Genomic DNA, 21566 nt, shown 5'->3' with positions numbered 1-21566 from the left:
AACAACTCAATGTAACATAAAAAGAAGAAATGTCCAGCTCAATTCTTATGCTTTTAAATCCAACAGTATGAAGTGACATCGGGTCTAGAAAATTCAATCTTGATTTGATTCTGATTATTTCAGAAGACCCTCCTTTTGACCTTCTAACTAACTTCCTTATTTAGTCAGATTCAAGAATACTAAGTCATCTTGGGAAAATAATTATCAATCATTAAAAATATGTCCTACATTGATAAAATATGATCGTATCTTGCAATCTTCGGAACATATATTTATAACTGAAGTGAACCACATAAAAAGCTAAAATCACCCTCTATTTAGTGGTTAAAAAGAGACATTAAACATTACGAAAAACTGTCAAATAATTAAAAAGTCTGACCAAGATAAATAGTTTAGTTTATACTCCCTTCACAGAGATTCCATAGAAAACCAACGATAACTGCTAATGATATATTGGCAGGTGCATTTTCAGGGAAGCAAGAGTAAGAGGAAAAATATTTGGGAGGCTGGGAAGAAAAAGAGCAAATCCAACATGGTGCATTGTAGAACTGCAGCAAAAGAAATGTATTTGGTTGTTAGGTCATGTAGAATGTCTCTAGAGAGGCTGTAGGGAACATTGAATCTTGAGTCTCCTGCAGAGATATGGGCATAGCTCTTTCCCATCTCCTGTATTTTATTGGTCTAAATCAAAGGAATTAAGTCCTGGAAACTTCTAGACAGCTGCTGGGAAAGCTAAGATTTTCCTTGTCAATTGGTGATGAGCATGGATATTCCCTTGGCTTTTCACCACAGGATTGGCCTATGCCCAAGCAGAAAGCAAGAGAAGTAGCAAAGGCAAGGGCTGAAGGATGGTGGCTGGAGCAAGAAGGCAGAATTTGGGGTGGTATTTAAATTGGTTTTGTTACTAGTACACTTGTGAATAGAGTGTGTGTTTGGATGTGGATATTTGCTTGTGCAAGTGATAAATTCAAGGATATACATGGATATGATTTCCCAGTGGGGGCCTATAAACTAGGACTATGAGTAAATGTGAAAGTAGATGGCAGGTTGTCTCTGTAAAAGAGGTTGTTACAGAGCTCGAAGGAAGAATCCAAATCCTTTCAGAGCTGAGAAGCCTTTAGATGTTTCAATGGGGGCAAAGGAAATTCCAGTGTAAGGGCCAAAGGTTCTGGGTGCAATGTCTTTGCATAAACCTAGAAGGAACATGTAGTTGACAGATGGCTGTACTGAGATGAGGTCCTTGGGTAAAGTTGGCCAGGAAGGTGACCTGTGGCATTAGCCTGAGAAGATGTAGCCAGGAGAATCCAAACAAATATGAGGGCAGCCCCACAGCACTTCTCAAAGTCTTAGTGGACAGCAGTGTAGAGCATATTCTTACATAGTCTGTTTTCCACTCATTTCAAATGACTGGTTTCTTAGTTTGGCATGTGTTCTGCATCACCTCAACAGTAGACATTTAAATCTTCTTAGAGACTCAAAGAAAAAGAAGAACTTCTAAAGGCCCATCGATCAGAAAGAACAAAGGCTCCATCAGGACCAATGCACAGAAGTATTGGAGTGTGAGGAAATTGGGAATAGCAAATAATCAGTGCAGTGTGATTAGAAAGACAATATTATTGATCGATTGACCAAATCAAGAGTTTCTCCTTCCTCATCTACCTGGTTTCTGTCATGTAGACATACTCGATGCCATAAATGTGATTCAGAAACACCTTTGTAAATAGAAGGACCCTTTGTATTCAGCACTCTATTCTTTTTTTTAGGATGATTTCGAAAAATTTCTCAGATTTTACATCTGGCTGTCTGCTTTCTACCAGGTGGATGTTGAGACTAAGTTTAGTCACAGTATGAGCAAACAATGCTTCTTAAATACCATTTTAAAATTATTCTTTAGGGGATCGTTGTATTTTCAGCATGTACTAGATAATGGTTTATAGGACAACCATCATTATCATCTAAAATGTTTATTAATTGCTTATTACAATATGTTGAAAATCTAATTTATCCTGCTGAATTATATACCTGTTTATGGAAGATATTTTATAATGTAGTTTTGTTTCTGTGCCTACTGGTAAATTTAATGTAGACTATTAAAATAATAAAAAAATTTAAATGAGACTTTTTCAACGTAGTTACATGATAAAATGTTTTAGTGAAAAAATAGTTTTGAAGGGGCATTTATTTATATTGTTGCAAAAATATTCTTTAAAATGAGGAAAAAGCTTTTGTAGATGAATATGGAGATGCTGTCATCAGTTGCCTCCATAAATGTAAGATGTAGAATTTAGAAGTAGAACCTTGGATAATGTAAGTGAATCACCATTTTTCAGAGAAAATATTTGAAGCATCCTGACATTACCAAATTACTGATGTTACCATTTTGAACTTCAAAGCATATTTGGATCGCAATGGCAATAATTTGTGTAAATTATAGGAGCCCATAGGATGCATGGTAAAACTAAAAAGTGCTCCCTTATTTCTTTGTTCATTCAAACCTGCTTGGAATAGATCTTATCTGCCCTTCCGATAGAATATTGGCAGGTCTCATGACTTTTCCAGTCACTCCCAGAAATTCAAAAGCCTCAAGTTCATTTTGTCATAAGACCAATTCTTGTTTCACGTCCCAAGTCATAGCAAAATTTTACATTTCGTATCCAATTAAGGCTTCTCCCTTCCCCCAGCTTAAACCTGTTCTGGCTGGACGTCTGCAGTGACAGGCAGGTATGGAGAACAACTCTACATTCTTGTATTTTATTTTTCTCTCCCTACCCACCCCATTTAGCTGCCTCTGGTTCATAGGGGTTGCGAGGGGGAAGAAAGAGAGGGAATAGTCATGAAATAGCTTGGTCTGGCATTGAGGTTCTCTGGTCTTTTTGGTTGTTAGAAACTGATTCTTTCTTAAAGTGGCATTTTTACAGGTGTCTTTGAAAAATCACCCCATTGGGCACACCAGAGTAAATTTCCTGTGATATAGGCAATGAGTCTTTTCCTCCAGCTGGCTATTTAAAATTTTTTTCTCCAGCATGTAGTAGTCTGTCTCCTTCACCGAGGGAGAGTCATATCAGCCCTACGTGTATTCCTCTTAGACAAAATTTAAAATAGTTCCAGCCTGATCCTCTCCTTTGTGGCCAACATCTGGTTCATGAAAAATACTTACACATCCTTGCTTCTACTTTCATGTTTATTATCTCAATTTACTTCCAATAAAGCTTTCTTTCTTGGCTGTTACCAGCCACTTCAGCCAATTCTTCCCTTCTAGACTATTTTTCTGGGTGATTCAATTACCAGTTTGCTGTGTCCCAAAACTCCCAGGGAAACACTCCAAGTTTCTCTCAACTGACTTGAGGGGAGGGGAAGGGAAAGCAGCCTCCTCCCTCCCACCCCAGGTGATGGGAAGGAAATGCCATAGCACTCCAACACCTTTCTCCAAAAATTTTCTTTAATGGTCTCTTTAATCTCAAACTTGATTTTAGTCACCTCTTTTTTGCAAGTCAAAATGCATATTGCTATTCTGCATAAGTAGTACAACACAATACTTTGGAAACTGGGAATATCTGCTATCAATATTCTCTGATCCATATCTAAAACTAAGATACAAATGGTTCACTTTTAGCATCCTAGTATATAAAGTAGATCCAAGGTAAGAAATTTAAGAAACTATGGTCATATTCTTATTTTCTTCTCATATGTGGATTTAGTAAAAATTGTATTAAGAAGCATTAAAAACAATTAACAGAACAAGAAATTAAACAGAATGCCCCAAGATTGTATTTGTATGTATTACTCTATCAATAGTTTAGGTTACGTATTTTAAAATAATACCTAATAGTTAATAATGGCTAAATAAAGAAAACTGGTTTTAAATTAGTTACATTTATTTGTGCATTAGCAAATATTTATAGACCTTTACTATGGACCAGTCACATGTGAGACAAACATGAACGAGAGTCCTTATCCTTGTGGAGTGGGGGCTATGCAGGGATGTAGGGGTAGAAGGAGGGATGCCTGTGGTCATCCAGACAGAGAAAGACCGTAGAGTTGAATATATGAGTTTGGGAGGCAGAAGAAAGATTTGGCCCAAAGTTATAGTGCTAGCATAACTAAATGATGATCTTTAAGAGGAAAAGCTAAAAAGCAACAGAGTAAGATGTTTCCTTGCCTTTTCTTAGAATGACCTACATAGACAGGACCCAAGTGGAAATCAGGTTGGAACTTGTAGTGCATACTCCTGGGATATAACCATGGGTAAATTCTTAGGCTAGTCACAGCATAGAAACGACTCTCTATAACTTTTTATTTGTAATTTTTAGAGTGAGAAAACTATCTCCCCTTGTCCTGGCTGCAAAACTGGGGCTGGTTGTAGTTCATGAAAAGACCACGTTCCTGTAGGACTTGGGTGAATTAGATACACCTCGGAAATAGCAGCTTGGTAAGCCTCAATGTTTGTATGAGAGAAGATGTCTTTCTGGGTCAGCCTTCTCCCAGTTCTTAGTTGAGGGAAATGTAGTTGTCAGCTGGAGAGGACAGAACAGCCAGGGCCGGTGTAGCTGAGTGTGCCGGTGTCCATGGGGTACTTGTACACTGTGTACTGTTCACACTGTGAGCTCATGTTCTTTTGTCTCCTCAAATCCCTTGAGAATTTTCAAAATGGATGGATTTGCTCCACAAATGAACATATACAGGTTTTGCATAAACGTATGGAGGGTTCCTGGACTTCTCGAAGCCCATCTATGGACCTCTTTTTTTTTTTGGTCAAACTATAAAAATAAAACATTCAATATGTTCTCATAAAAGAAAGTTTATATAACTACGTCCAAGAGAAAAGTACATGAGAATTGTAAAGGATAAAATTTCATATATGTATTTGTTTAAGACATACAGATAAAAGCATGGAAAAATGAGTGGCTTCCAGAAAAAGGGCTAGAGGGAAACGGTAGATCCATACAAGGTAAATGTATCAATTTGAGAGATACTATAGAGAAAAATAAATCCCTTTATAAATGAAAGAGACAAAATGAATGAAATAATTCCTTTAAAAAATTTGTTTCAGCAGACAGACTCATGGACATGGACAACAGCTTAGTGGTTACCAGAGGGTAAGGAGGGAGGGGGAGACAGATGAGAGTAAAGGGGTCAACTATATGGTGACAGAAAACAATTTAACTTTGGATGGTGAACACACAATGCAAAATACATATGACCTATTATTGAATTGCACACTTGAAACCTATCTAATTTTATTAACCAATGTCATCCCAATAAAATTAATCAAATAAAAAAAATTGTCTCTAACAAGAAAAATAAAGAATAGGAATTTAGCCAACTAGGAAGTACTGGAGACGTTATAAGAATAGCCATTTCTCATGGGTATAGAAGGAAGTAATTTTAAAAAATTTAAGAACTCCAAATCAATAGTTCTGAATAATGGGTTATTAAGAGAATTGGCCATTATTCTTAAAGTAACACTAATAATCATTTTTAAAAACATATTTTAGAGTCCAGATGATTGAGATCTGTGCAAAATAATTATATTTTATGTTGACAAATATGTACATACCATTTTTTATGTTCTTGAGGGCCTAATCTTTCATTTGTTAGTGCTTCCTCCCAGAAAACCCTGTTTTATATTTAATCCCTGTCTGGAAATAATTTTCATTGATAATGAAAATACTTAAACTGTGGCAGTATGGTACTGTGTACATTTTTCTTTATACTGTATAGCCCAAACGAATATAGAAGGCATTAAGTAGCATTGGAAATAGGCTCTTGAGGGGTTACTGCCCAGATGTAGATGTAAAGACATCAGACATATTCAGATGGAACATTAAAATGTGATCAACTTGGATGAGAAACATAACCAGTGTACCTCATGTCTCTTGAAGATAATTTCAATATTGAAATAAAGATATTTATTAAAACATAAGTGTAAAGTTACAATTTAGAGAGATCCCGGGGTGGGGGGAGCAGGATTTGACAGGCATTTCTATTGCAAGTAATTCATCACACTGGTGTGGAGGGTTTCAGGATCTGGACACCTTAGGGAGATGTTTATACACTAAACACTGGGGAGTTATCTGGAGGGGAAGTGGTAGTAGTTTCTACCAACTAAGATACCCGGGTGTAGATAGATGATACAGTCCATGGGGAAATGTATTACAAAGAAGACAACGACAAAACCGATATTAAATGGGGATAAACCTGATAGTAAACCCAATGCCTACCAATATTTTGCCTATGAAGTGGACAAAATGAACAAATGTGTTTCCAGTCCCGTGCAAACTAAAAGATCTAGTCACACTTGTGAAAATTCCTACATACCAGGATTTGATGTTTAAAGTAACATATCTTGATATTTGTCAAACAAGAGGAGATAGATTACGAATGTTTATTTCTAGTGCCAACTGTCCAAACTAAAACTAGAAACATCTGTCAAATGATTTTCATTCTACTCTTTAATGCTATTTTCTTCTGTTTTAGTTTTTCTGAATACAATGTGACAGAATGTCAATAAGAAAATTCTTGATATAACACAAGGAATTTTTGGACTTTTTGAAGTTGCTAGAGGGCTTGGAATCAACTATTTTTTGGTTCAGATATGATTTGGGAGTTCCAGGTAGTAATCTTTCTCTAAACATTCTAAACTGTCTTCATAATATTTTTATGGTTGTTATAGTAAACGAAGTTTATCAAGTGGACCTTGAAATATATTTACTAAGCAAATTATATCTGACAGTACTTGGTAAATTGTAGTATCTCTTCTATTTAGTCTTAAGTGCAGCTGTCAAATTAGAAATGGTAACTAGCAACACCTTGAAAACACACGTTTGATAATCAATTTATATTTAATATAAAATGCTTACCACTTTGGATAACAATTGAACATACTGTTTTTTTTCATATTGTGATATGCTTAATAAACTTGTTGAGTTTAAAAAATGTAATGATTTTTAATCCATGTAATATTAAAACAGTCATTCAACTTAAGTTGAAAAACTACTTGGCAAATATAAAAAGTGAAAAAAACCCCAAATATCCTAATTGGTAAATGCTTTATTTATTTATTTTTGTTTCTGCTTTAGTGAAATATAGAATCAGAACAAGACTGCACAAAATTCCAGAAAAAGCACTAAGCAAAATGTTGTTCTTCCAAGGGAACATGGGGCCCAGATTGCCCATCGCATGGTAGTAATCTCACATTTCTTTTGCTCTGGTATTTCCGGCTAGTGTTTTGTCCCAATGGAGGCTTAAAAATCTGGTATCTGTGGATACTTAAAGTTGTAGAAACAGTCAAAATATTAATAGAAGATATTGCAAGTCAGTCTTGGACTCACCGATGTAAAGTGGCAAGTCTTGAGCCCCAGGCTAACCTGTTGCTGATTCTAATCCTTCAATAATTAAAATGGGAACTTTTAAACCCTCTTGTAGTAAAGCATCTACATAGTCTCCTGCATATATTAATCAAATCTGTTATGAATGCCCCTTAAAGCAAAGAATGTTCTTTCCTTTTTAGCTATGAGCGTGTTCTTTTCTTTAAGGGGAAGAGAAAGATCACTGAACACGATTATACAAAAATTGAAAATTCTTTTCATGGAGTTATTTTTGGGCCTTAAGAGTAACAGGAGGTGGTTAATTCTGAACATTTATCTGCGGTTTTACACCAGCTTTGCCCTGGGCGAGTTTGCAAATTTTCTTTCCTGCCATTGGGTCCGATTTAGGAACTTCCATTTGCAGAACCGTATGTGCAATAACTGGTCCTTAGGGTCACCTTGGCAACCACACAGTCCCCTCTTTCCAAGCCACACTTGTGCTTTACCAATAAGAAGGACAACATGGAGGATCCTAATGTGATGCTGAGAAGGAGAAAAGAAAATGGAAGAAATTTTTGAAATCAAGTGAGCTGATTTTGCACCCCTCCAGAAAGATTTTTGTCTTGATAGGTGTCTCTGTTCTCTTTCTTTCATTTTTACTTGGTAGATAAAACAACAAATACCTGAAAGAGAGCACCTAGAATTTGAAGAGAAAAATCTTAAGACATATACAAAAATAAAAAATAATTTTGTTTTTCTTGATTGTGATAGGAACAAAGCAGAAATACATTTCGGTGCTGAGAAAATACAGTGTTCTCTCTCACTTTGGCATTTTGCCTCGTTAATACAAACCAGCACCCCTCGGAGAACCTAGTTCCTAATTCAGAGTTCCATTAGTCACTGGGCAGGAGCCATTCTTTCAGTTTAAGGATGAGATCATTGCTATTCCTGATTTTATAGAGAAGGACATTTTTTGTAGACTCTATAAGATCCCTTGAATTTCAAAGGAAAAAAAAAAACCTGTAGGAGTCTATGAGTTTAGTCAAACAGCAGTCTAAAAATTTATGTCAACATTAGAGTTTAAGGCATATATGCAATCAGAATTAGAGCTTTCAATCAAAGGTTTATTTCAAAAGAGAATAACCTAAAATACTTGTACCTACCCAGATGTAGTCTCTGCTCTTTGCATTACCAAAAAGGCCAGTAGTATTCTGTCAACAGGATATTTGAAAACACGTGGGATTTGTTGTAATGTTTGGTCATATTTAAAGCTGAATTGATATTGCTGGTAATGTTAATGATAAATTGAGTTTGAAAAAGGTTGTATTTCAGTGATTGTTCTGACTAAAATGCCAGAAAGAGGTAAATTTTTTTTCTATGTGAAATTATGATTTAAGCTTTTCAAATTAAGGTATGTGTCTCTATGTGTGTAGAAACTAAAATAGTGTCCCCAACAAGTTTAATCGAATCTTCTTGCTCTGACCTTGTCCCCTGCCTTTCAATATCTGGGTAGAGGTGGGAGGTGGTAAAAGAAAACTAGGATAAAAGAAAGATTTGGAAAGATGAAGGGAAAAGGAGAGAAGAGGGAACAGAAAGTTTGGATAGAGGAGAGAAGGGAGTGGGATTAAGACTGTCCGTACCTCCACAACCTTCTAACCGCTGGTAAATAATACCAGTCAAATGGGAAGAGGCAGAAAAGAAAAGAAAAGAAAACAAAACAAACCAAAACCACAAAACCCAGAAAGGTCACAGAATGCTGTGTGGCTTATCTGTATTAGGAATGACCTGAATTTTGGTTCTTGTAAAAGTCAAGAAATATTCTCTGACCCACGATTCTTTACATAAAATTCCTTGGCAGTTGCCACTGCAAATCTTGTGGTCTTTTACTGTCTCTGAAAAACAATACTGTGAATACAACTGCTGTCAATCATGGAAGGTTGCCTCAAGGTTATGCCAGGTCAAATCTGCAATCCCAAGGATCAGTGAGTGAGGTGTCCATGGCAGGGTGGGTGGCAAATCTGAATGGAGAGAGCTTGAAATTTATAAGCTGCTGTCGCAGGAAGATTAGGGCTAAAAGAAGGCATAGTTTGAAAGAGAAAAGTCAGAGTGAAGGAAGATCAAGAAGTAGAGGACTAAAGGAAAAGTGTTGTGATTTTGTTACAAAAAGTTTCATAAATTTAAACATTCAACTGAAAGAGGTTTAAGTTTATAGCAAACACAATTGTTCCTTATAACTTGACTAAGTAATATTCCACCTTCTTATAGTATTTTTTCTTTGTTGCATGAAAATTGCCTGTTTCATAAGACATCCCTGTGGTTTCACTGAGTTGCACAGTCTCTGGTCCATCTCAACTTTCCCATTTTGCTGCTTGGAATTGCTTACTGTTCATGACAATAGATTAGATATAATTGAAAAGGATGGCAGTTAAGTCAGCCAAAATATATACCTTTGACAGAGAAGAGTGAGTTAGGGTATAAATAATAGTAGAAGAAGAAAAGAGGTCAGCCACATCTTCTAGCTTTCCTCTGTTTTCCCACATCCCTTCTTGATTCCTGTAAAGACAGCTTGGGATGTAACAGCAAATTGCCATAAACTATTGAAAATGCTTCTCTCACAACCCATTTCCAAGTTTTCAACATATTTTGACAGATTAATAAGTTTATACTGAACTCTCTTGATATACTCTATCTGGATAAAATTATTTTTATCTCTGTAACTTATAAAATATAAGTATTGTTTTTTTAAATAATAAAAAATCTTTCTAATAATTAAAAGATGAGGTACTTATTATCTCTCTTCCTTCTCCATGAAAATCATCAGGGTTATTCAATGGTAGTTGTGAATGAGTGTGTGTAGTTGATGGAGTTCGATATTTCTATTTTTAGTGTAGAATACACCTCAACAGAATGTCTTAATGTTCAGTAACTGAATGGCAGAATTGTCAACCAGATTCTACAGTGCCTCTGCTCCATTTTCAAAAAGATCTGAAAGCATCGAAGATTTGATGTACATAACTAAACCTAATTAGTCATCCTTTGGGACTGAAACATACAAAAACACTGATGATAAAATGAAAAAGTCTAAAATCCATATAAAACATCAATATTTTTTCTTTAGTCTCATATGGTTAACACTATATCTATTTGAAATATGCAACAGATCCTTTCTCTCATGTTATTGAAATTAAAAGTGACCATGAAAATAGAAAGTCTAAAACTGATTTATGATTTTTTTAGTTTAACTCCTCTGGCAGCACAGAAGAGTTAAAGTTCTTATTAACAAAGACTGACATGTACACCCTAAGGAAACAGAAGATTCTTCCTAGAGCCAAATACTCTCTTAAGTTGCCCCACACATGTAATTCACATAATAACTTAAAACATTTTAAGCCTGTGGATCCCTATGAATTCTGAGCATGAGAAAGTTTCTTTACTGAAATGGAAGGAGATTACAGCTCATTGTGATGGTTCCCACAAAAACGTGTCTCAGATCTTTCCCCCGAGCTCTCTTCCCTGGGCTTCTGGGACTACGACGTTCTGTGACTTTTCTAGCTACGACGTTCTGTGACTTTTCTAGCTACCTCTAGCTGGCAGTGGCTTCTCAGCATTTTTTGTGAGCTCTCGTCTCTCTATTGCCTTTAAATGATGAAGCTACCTGTGTCCAGCTTTAGGTCCACTTCTCTCACCACACTCACTCTCCTTGGGTGTGCTCACTCACAACTTTTGTTTCCATGAAGAATCATGCAGATCGATAATCTCATATCAACATCTCTAGTATAGCTCTCACTCCTGATGTTCGGATCTGAAGATCTATTGGGCTCTGCTGCTCTTGGTCCTAGGGCCACTCAGAATCAGCATGCTGCTAACTGAACTCTGGAGCTGCAGTCCCTCCACTCCGCCCTGTTTATGTTCTCCTCAGATGGCACCATCATTCATCCTGTGGCCAAGAGATAGAGCAGACTCGTCCTAATTCTGCCTTCTCTCTCAGTGCCTGCAGCCAATTAACCACCCTTTTCTATCAGTTCTCCTTCTTAAACATCTCTCCATTCTGCCCACCTCCCATCACCATCACCCCTTATTTGGGGGACTGTTATCTTTCTTACAGATTAATGCAAAAATGTCCTAATGGATCTTCCTGCCTCAGGTCTAACTTTCCTTCAATCCATTTTTCAAACCACTTAGAGTGATTTTCCAGAGTGTGAATATGGCCTTATCATTCCCCAGTGAATCTCTTTAATGGCTCCCCAGTGCCCTCAGGTTAAGTCCAGTCTCCTTAATGAGGTTTGCAAGGCCCTTCACTGTTTGACCCCTGACTGCTTCTCCAGTCTCCTCATTCCTCCTTCCTATTACATTTGTGCTCTTTGCTGAGACTTATGGAACTTCTGATTTCAAATCCTCAAATAGAACATGCTTTCTCTCCTCTCTCTGGGTCTTTGCTCCTGTGATTCCCTTTCCTCCTCTTCAGGGAGGCTTTTTTTGGTGCTCTGGTTAAGAACACAGGCTCTACCTGGATCAGAATTCTGGCTTCTCACTTCCTAGTCCTTAACTTTTCTGGGCCTTAATGGTGGTGGTGGTGGTGGTGATGATGATGATGATGATAATGTTAGTAATAGTGTGTACTTTTCAGGGTTATTGTGAAGATTAAATGAGTAGGACTTGGAGTGATGCCTGGGTCCTGTAGTAAACATCAGTATTAATGACCATGACTATTACTTCTCACCTGATTAGGCTTTTTTTTTTCTTTTTTTCTGCGAATCCTTCCCCAAACCTCTGTATCTGATTAGGTGCCACTTTTATGTTTTTCTGCAGCAACCTGCATGTACCTTTCTGGTGGTAGGTATCACACTGTATGGTCACTGCCTTTCTATTTGCCTCTCTTCCCTGAATGGTTATACATTTCTTAAAGTGAGAGTTTTATTTTGTTTACTGTTGCTTCTCCAAGAACATTTTTATCTTACAGTTTTAAAGTAGATCTATAGCAGAAATGATCTTGCAGCCATCACATTTCAATGAATAGCCTTTAAAATTCAGTAAGAGGTTGAATATCAGACTGATAGAATGTCAGAGCTCAGGCGTTAGTCTTTAAGGAGCAAGAGAGAAATAAGGGGAATCTGACTTATATTGGAGAGGCTTTTCCTGGCTCTTTATAACTAACTCTCATCCCCCCACCCACTTTAAGCCCAGGGTCTTATAGTTCTCCTGGAAAAAAGACTATGTGAAGAAACAGTGTGGAAGCAGCCATCGGCAAGCCAAGGGAGAGGCCTCAGGAGAGCCCGAATCTGCTGACTTCTTGATCTTGGACTCCCCCACCTCCACAACTGTGAGAAAATAAATTTCTGTTGTTTAAGCCACCCAGTCTATGGTATTTGTTACGGCAGCCCTAGCAAACTAATACAGATGGTAAATTTTATGTTATGTGTATTTTTATCACAATTTAAAAAAATATGTGCAAAACAATGGTCTAGCCAGCTTTATCTTGGAAGGAAGTCTAGAGGAAAGTTTGTGAAGCAATAAATGACGAGATTGTAAAGAATTTGTATTTTTTATAAAAAGATTTGACTATGTGTTTAGACACATCTTGAGAACTGGAGACATGTAGTATAGGCTTCTGAGTTTGAGGTCAGTGTAAATTATAAATTAAATGTTTGTGAGCCTTACTTGCCTTATCTAATGTGATCACTGCTTGGAAGGAAGCTCTTGGAGGGGCAATGTGGGTACCTGAAACTTATCAATAGTGCAAGTATCAAATAATCATGACAATTGTTAAATTTTTTAATAAACTTCTCTGTGCTTGGTATAGTGTTAGAAGGATAGACATTGATCATATAAGCTAAGTATTATTATTCCAATTTTACAGATGAAGAAATTAAGGATCAAAGATGTTAAGTTGCTTAAGTTCCTATACCTCATAACACACATAATTCACATGTAACTGGATTTGAAGCAGGGTAAAATATATATAGTTTTTAACTTTAGCTGCTGCAGTGTCTGAGAAAAGATATCTAACAGTAAACAATTATGTGGCAAAGGACTTTAAAGAAATAGGAAGAAAATATTCTCTGTAGCATGTATTGGAAGTCTTATTATTCTTACTGAAAGTAGGAAGTGAGGTGATCCCTAAAACCTTTTGAAATTGACATGTGGTAGACTTTTGGGTTTGTTCACAGAAATCTTTTTTTTTTTTTTTTTTAAGGCAAGGCAACCCTTGTTTGATCTCACAGATTGCAAGGAATTTGTCAGTTTACAATCCCTTATTTATTTATTTGTTTGTTTGTTTGTTTGTTTGTTTAATTTTTTTACGCCTACAGCACTTGGTCTTCCTAGGTGGTCTCTCATTCAAGTACAAACCAGGCCCGACCTTGCTTAGCTTCCGAGATCAGATGGGATCAGTCTTGTTCAGGGTGGCATGGCCATAGACTGTTCACAGCAATCTTTTAAATCATGTTATTGAAGTATAATTGACGTATGATAAATGTACCCATTTTAAGCATAGAATTTAATGTGCTTTGATATATATACCTATAAGCCATCAAAATCAAGACATAGAACTTTTTCATCACCCCCAAATTTCCAAATGTATTTTATTAGTCAGACTCCCTCCTGCACTCTCCTGGCTTCTTCACCCCCAACCCCAGGCTCCAGGAAAGTTCTACTTTGCATTCTATTAGTATAGATGAGTTGTTTAACCAATAGTTTTTGGCTATTATGGGTAAAATAGCTATGAACTTTCAAGTACAATTGTTTACATGGGCATATGTTTTCATTGCTCCTGGATAATTACCTTAGAGTAGGATTATTGAGGTGTAGGTACATGTTTAACCTTATAAGAAACTGTCAAACTATTTTCCAAAGAGGCACCATTATGCAGTCTCATTACCAATATATGAGTTCCAGTTTCTCCATATTGTCACCAGCATTTGGTATTGTTGGTCATTTTAATTTTAGCCATTCTAGTGGGGATATAGTGGTTTCTCACTGTGATTTTAATTTGCCTTTTGCTGGTGATTAATGACGTTGAAAACATATTCACATGCTTATTAGCCATTTACATATCTTCTTTTGAGAAGTGTCTGTCAAAATTCTTTGTCCATTTTTAATTGTGACTCTAAGTAGTAAAAATTATGTATGTACTCTGGATAGAAATATTTTGTCAGATACGCGTTTTGTGAATTTTTTTTCCCCAGTCTGTGGTTTGCCTCTCCATTTTCTTAATGGAATCTTTTGAAGAGTCTAGTTTATTAATTTTTTTCTTTTATGATTATTGATTTTTGCATCCATTAGAGAAATCATTGCCTATCCTAAAGTCACGAAGTTTCTTTCTATCTTAGAAATATTGAAGCAGGTATTTTATAATGGGCATTTACTCTGGAGCAGAGTCATGTAAACTCGAAAATTAATAAATAGCAAAATAAATTGCTAGATGTCAAATTATGGTTAATGGTTTTATGTTGAAGATAATGATTTGAACAATGTCATTATTGGAAACAGATGTTTTCCAAATTAGCATATCACCTCTATAAAACGAAATTTCTAGCCTGTTATCGAACAGTGGGGGCCATCACTGGTGCCACACTTGTGAGAGTTGCATACGTGCATGGCAGAGAACAAAATGAGAATAGAGGCAGACCAAAACTAGAATCAAGGCAGACATGACACAAATCTGACTAAGAGTTCTGCTAATATGGGAGTGACAAAGGATAGTTAAAAGCAAGCATATATTATTAATAAGTTGCATATATTTATTATGTTAACTTTAGTGAGTTAAATATATTTTATTTCAAAACACTAATCATTTATGTTTTCCTAATGAAAGTTCAATGATTTATTCACTCCAGGCTTGAAGTAGAGATACCTGAATTAAGAATACCAGTCAACATTCTAACGCAAGCCAATAGCCTGGCACAGCTCTTTACAGAGGCACATAAGGAGCTTTGTCTGATTCTAACATGGAACTTAGAGTAGATGACTTTGAAAGCAGAGGGAAAATCATGACATTTCTTTGCCATTGAGGGTTCTGATGAAGTGAATAAAAGAATAACCCGTTGTCCATTTGAGAGCTAAACTTGAACTGAACATTTCTTTACCTTCTAAAATGTTCAGTTAAGTGCTTTTGCACTTCTATTTTCCAGCCTGGACCAAGACCAGAAATGCCAAAATGATATGAGAAAGGCTGTGCTTACTGTTTTTCTGGCTGGGATTGGAAGAGAAAGTGCCAGCAATTTTGTGAGAAAGCCTGTTCTTGAAAGATCTGCAACCCAGTTTGCAGAATCAAGGGGTTTGGATAGTTCAGATGAGTTTGGCTGAGTGTCCTGGTGTGCTCATCTGAATCACACCCTGCAGAAAGCGTTTTGTCTTATCAAAGTCAACCACAGAATACTTTGTGTACTTCTTCAGACATCTTAACCATCATGTGCGCCCATCCAGATAAACCGCTAAAGGCTAGCTGAACGCTGCCAAGTTGAAATGTTTGAGTGTGATCCCTACATCTAGGTTTCAGATTTCAACCTGAAATAATGAAAATAGTAATCACAGCGATAACTTTATAAAATGTTTATAGAATTGGCTCCAAAGTACATCAGAGTCTTTAAACTACAGACGGTATTAGAGATCATTTAACCTAGCCTTTATTTTATATTTTAGACATTTAAGGTTCAGAGAGGTGAGTTTATTTGCCCAACATCACAAAGCAAGTTAAAAGCAGAGTCCAGTCTGGAAAATAGGATCCTTTCTTCTCTACAACACATCATGATACACACAGTCTGAGTGATTTGCTCTTTTTAACATATTAGCCCAAAAAAGAAAAAAGTAGCTATAAAGTAACAATGTGGTCATAGTATAACAGTACGGAAAAAATTCCTTAGGTGAACTGAAATGGAAGAACATCATTTCATATAGAGGGCTTGCATCCAAATAATATATTCAGATCTATTAAAACTCCTCATTGATAGGCTGGTTTTAATACACATAAATTTTGAGGGTAATATTTTATGCTAAAAGTTTTTCTTTATAAAACTTTTATTTTTAGAAAAATCTTGCAAGGAAGAAAGTTATTGCTTTGAGGACCTAAGGTGAGAATTCTCAGTCATACACATCTATTCAAGAATCAGCAGAGGAAGCAGCCATTCATCATGACCATCCTACGCGGAATATGGTAAGGACAAGGCAGCCTGGCTGAAGCCTGCATGGAGGTAAACACTGGGGGTGGGTGGCCCACAGAGGAGATCGGTGTTAGTATCCCTGAGTGAAACTCCTGGCCTAAGTGGGACCACGTGACTTCCGTTACAGAGGCAGCTTTACCCGTTCATTGCCCGCCTCCACGAAACAGTGCAACGGCTGTTCCATAGTTTCTCTGTTCCTGAAAATAGGTGACGTGTGCTCACTCCCAAATCTATAAAATGGTGGATATCTCCCTGTTGCCAAAACCCTTTATTCCTCCCCTCTTGTGGAATACCCATTTCTTGTTTGCTTTTTTAATTTCCCTATAGCTACGGTTTTTAAAAATTTTTTATTTTATTTTTTTAACGGGCCCTGCTTAGCTGGGTGATTTGATTAAAGATAGTGTTTTAAAGATAAATAGCATTCGTGAATATAATTATTAACTTTCCTCGTAGGCAAAAATTGGGTTTAGTCTCTATAATCTCGAGGTCCCTTCCGTCTCTAACATGTTAGGAGTCTATGAATCAGAGCTCTCTGTTTTCAAACACGCCTCCTGTTTCTCAGCCAGGCAGCCAACCAGCCCCCCTGTAGTCTGTACCACATATATTTGTATAACAACAGTATTATGGGAAGCCGGCAAAAATGAATGTAAAAGCATTTCCCACATGACTGCATCATATCATCTTAACCAGTGGGAAAAGTATTTCTATATGCATAGCACATGCACTACAGAGTTTCAATAATATAAAACACTTCAAAGTTATGATAAAATTTGTGTTGAAACAGACATGAAGAACTTTGGTGACTGCTCCAAGTGGAGCCGCAACCCTGCCAGTACTGTATATTCTTTACTACCAGGCTGAACATCCACCTGCTGGAGCAGTATAAAGGAACCTGTGCTATTCACCACAGTTGACAATTTATTCTTAAAGCATTTAAATGAAAGTTTAATCCCGCATGGCTATTGGTTTGGGTAACATAGGCACAGTGACTTTTTTAGAATATAAGGGAAAGACATGATGTTCTTAGATGATTGTAGTATAGTTGATTTAACTCATTTTATTTACTATCATTGGTTTTATTTAGCAGATGTCGCAATGTAAGCAATTTCTATTAATGAGAGTATCGAACAGTTTGAAACTGGACTTTCAAGTGAACCAGCTGGTTCAGAAATGATGTTTATGTACACATATATCCTATGTGATAACAAACCTAACCCAAAATACATGTTTTTCACAATGTAAAAATCTCACCTAATTCTCTACTCTTTAAATAGCTATCAATTTTACTGTAGAGTTTAAGGGGGGAAAACCACAAAATAATTCTTATTCTAGCTCCTATTATGAAATATAGTATATATATTAGAAACCTATGAGCCTGCTTATATGAAGCATCCAAAATAGTCAAACTCAAAGAAGCAGAGTGTAGAATGGTGGTTGCCAGGGGCTAGATGTGGAGGAGATGCTAATCAAAGGGTACAAAGTTTCAGTTATGCAAATGAATTAGTCCTGGAGAGCTACTGTATAGTATAGTGCATGTAGTTAACAACACTGTTCTGTTTATGTAAAAATTTTCTAAGAGAGGAGATCTTATGTTAAATGTTCTTATCTAAAAAAAAAAAAAGAAAGAAAGAAAAAAGAAAAAGGGTAAGACAGGAGGAAACTTTTGGAAGTGATGACTAAGTTTATGGCATAGATTGTGGTGATAATTTAACAAACATATACTTATCTCCAAATTCATCAAGTTATATACATTAAATATGTACAGATTTTTGTATTTAAAAAAAGGGAAAGAAAAACCCATGAAGCTAAATAGGCACTAGCTCCCTGTTGGATCAACAAAGCAAAGGTTCTGCAATGATCTTGAGCATTTGCAAAGTAGGATTTATGTATCAGAGACACCAGGAACACTGATTATCTTTGGAAACCAGGTGGTTGACACCAGCAGCAAGTTTCCAAGCAAAAGTGAAAAAGGCTTTTGATTAGTCATCCTCTCACCTCTCTTTCTCTAGGCCGTTCTCTCTCCCAGTTCTACCCGTTCTCCTCTGTGCTCTGTCTGCTGGGCTGTCTGCCCACTGCTACTTTCACACAGTCCTTCCCTTTCTACAGGCTTGGATCTTCACCCCAACCCCGTTCTCTTTCCTTTAGTTGAAAACAGCCCCCACCCAGCAGATATGGATTATTCTTTAAGAGATTATCGAATTAAATAATGCTCACCGAGTTTCAAGATAGTTGTATGAAATGTCTCCTGTATTTGCATTTTGAAAAAGCAGATTATTAAATCAAATCAATACAAAATTAATATGGGAATGTTTCTAAATAGGAAAAGACTTCCTGGTATTTTCCCTGACTCTAACCTACTGCGATGTCAATGTATTTCCAATAAATTAAAAAAATAGTGCTCAGTAGGCAATCACTTTATTCTTAAAACTTTGTAGACTCCCTTTCCTGGCTTACAAACTTCTGGAGACGGCAGAGAGTTGCACCTCCAAATACTAGGATTTGACCAAGCCAGATAAATAAGACTGAAATAACCTCCTTTTTCTTAATAGTAATATTTTAATATTTATTTTTTGACTAAGTAATAGCTGCATTTGGTTTAAAATTTAATAAGATTAAAATTGAACATAGCAAAAGCTTCCCTCTCCCCAGTCCCCCATCTGCTGCTTTCTACCCCTACAACAGAATAGATAATTTCTGTTATTAGTTTCTTGTGTAGACATCCAAATATTTAAAAAATTGTTTATATAAGAAAATGCTAACACCCACTTCTTTCCCCACTTTTTAAACAAATGTAGCATACTATTCCATTTGAATCCTCCCCCCGCCCTTGCTTAATGTATCTTACATATACATGTTGGTACTATGGAACTTTGCCGTATGAAATTTTGGCAGAATAGTATCCCGTTATTTAGATGTGCCATGACTTATTTAAACAGTTCTCTATTGATGAACTTTTAGATTATTCCAGTCTTTTGCTATTACAAGAACTACTGCAGTAAATAACCATGTACATTCATGATTTTGCCCATGTGTGAATTTATCTGTAGAATAAAATCCCAGAATTGGAACTGCTGAGTCAAAGAGTATATGCATTTGTAATTTCAATAAATATTGCCAAATTGCCTTCCAGAATGATTATACCTATTTACACTCCCACCAGCAATGAATCACTGTTCCCGTTTCTCTATATCTTGCCAACCCTAGGGGTTGTCAAATTTTTGGATTTTTACCAACCTGATAGTGAAATATGGTATCTTGATGTAGTTTTAATTTGCATTTTTTCTATGTAGGAGTGATTTGAACATCTTTTCATATGTTTATGAGTCACTTGTATTTCCTTTTCTGTGAACTATTACTCATTTTTCTAATAGGGTTTTTTTTCTTCTTTTTGAATTCTATGGTTTCTATATAGATTAGAAAGTTTAGTTCTTTCCCTGTATTGTAAATACAATAAATAGCAAAAATTTCCTCCCAGTTTGTTAGTCTTTTTACTTAAGAGGGTTGTTTTAAACACTGAATAATATAAATAATTACACTGGTGTTTCATGTTATTTTGCCTGCACACACATCCATGGGTGAGGATAGATAGATTAGATAGAGAAATAGATTTTTTTAAAGGCTCTCTTTTCTTCTTAGAGCATTAATGATGGATGTGATACAAACAACTCAAGCATTTATATGCGGGACCAGCCCTTCCTGTAGGTGGAGAGTGCACCCATGTTCTTGTGTTATTGAGTTGCCTACTAAGCACTATGCATTTACACTGGCACTAGGTATAGAAACACGGCAGACATTGAATCTTTACTAAAAATTCAGTTTGGTCATAGGGTAAAGTTCGGTATTCGAATGAAGAAAAATAATAGAGTAGAAGACATAAATAGGTAAATAAAGCATTAAAACACAGCAAGTGAAATGTGTATATAATTATAAATAATACAATAATAAGGGAGTAGGGAGGATGGAATGATTAACTGGAACCTGTATTAATCATTAACTGCTGTATCAGCAGAGGTCAGTGCTGAAAAAGAAGCTGCTCTGGATGTAAGCAGAAAGGAATTTAATACAGGGGATTATGAGTTCACAAAACCAGTGGGAGAGCTGGAAGTCAGGGAGCTGCCCTGAGTTCTGCTTTCTGGTTGTCCCATTGCCACCGCAGTCAAGCAGTTAGAGAGACACTGAAGCCCAAGCTACCATGGCTTCCGCCCTGGGCCTCTCACCCCAGACCCTGATGAGCAGTGAGGAGAAATCGGACCCCAGCCACTGCCAGCATGTGTGACTATTAGAGCTTGTTTGTCAAGTGCAACTGCCACAGGAAGATAGCCTCTACTGTGTTTCAAATTTGTCACAAATACACCCTTTTGGCCAAGTCCAGAATGCACTTGGAACTCCAATTGCAAGGGAGCCTAAGAAATGTAGTTTTATTCTTTCCAGTCTGGTAATTCAGGGAGTGGCAATGGATATCAAGAGCTAATACTCATTTTCAGTCACCTTGATATGAATTTATCAGGTTATCAAGTGTAAATCAGGTGACTAAAGAATAGATACCTTAAATCAGTATTTTTTATCTAAGTGAGAAGAAGTCTAAGAGGATTCTAGAAAATGGGATTTAGAAAGGAGCCCACCTGGCAGGAAAACTGGTAGGTGGGAGTGGGAAGATTGAGAACATGGAGCTACAAAGCATGGATATGCCTGGGAGAGCTATCAAAAGAGTGCTTGGGGAATGTCGAGAAAAGATAAATTGTTTTTTATTATTATATGGTCTTATACAATGATGATAGGAATAACAATAAAAAAAATAATACGATGATTTAATAACAATGTATTCAAAAACCTCTGATAAACCACAATGCCCTGACTATAAATAATATTGGTGTTAGGTGTTACTCACATTCATACGCAAGGAAACGGGTTTTAAAAAGTTTGTGATTTGTCCAAGTTCACTTTACTGTATCTTCAAATTTAAACTGAATCTTCCTTTCTTCATCCCTTTCATTCTCTCTCTCCCTCCTACTCTCCTCTGTTCTTTCCTGTAACTTACTGAGCACTTAGTATCTGCTAAGATATTTGCTTAGGTGGTCAAGACAAAATCCTCTCCTTCAAT

General features: G+C 36.4%; 1 long non-coding RNA gene and 1 pseudogene across 1 annotated transcript in view; one reads left to right on the top strand and one right to left on the bottom strand.

Annotated features, from left to right (window-relative positions):
- Positions 1-12496: 12496 nt before the first annotated feature.
- The window catches only part of LOC120612532 (uncharacterized), a 91480-nt gene continuing 82410 nt past the window's right edge, over positions 12497-21566 (top strand). Inside the window, exons 1-2 of the long non-coding RNA XR_005655476.1 lie at positions 12497-12627; positions 16333-16458. This is a non-coding gene — a long non-coding RNA (uncharacterized LOC120612532). The remainder of the gene's footprint in view (positions 12628-16332; positions 16459-21566) is intronic.
- Positions 13607-13725, bottom strand: LOC120612625 (uncharacterized; annotated as a pseudogene).

This window comes from Pteropus medius, unplaced genomic scaffold, assembly GCF_902729225.1.
Source record: "Pteropus medius unplaced genomic scaffold, Ma_sr-lr_union100, whole genome shotgun sequence".
Taxonomy (NCBI): domain Eukaryota; kingdom Metazoa; phylum Chordata; class Mammalia; order Chiroptera; family Pteropodidae; genus Pteropus; species Pteropus medius.
This window is presented reverse-complemented; position numbering and strand designations above follow the sequence as displayed.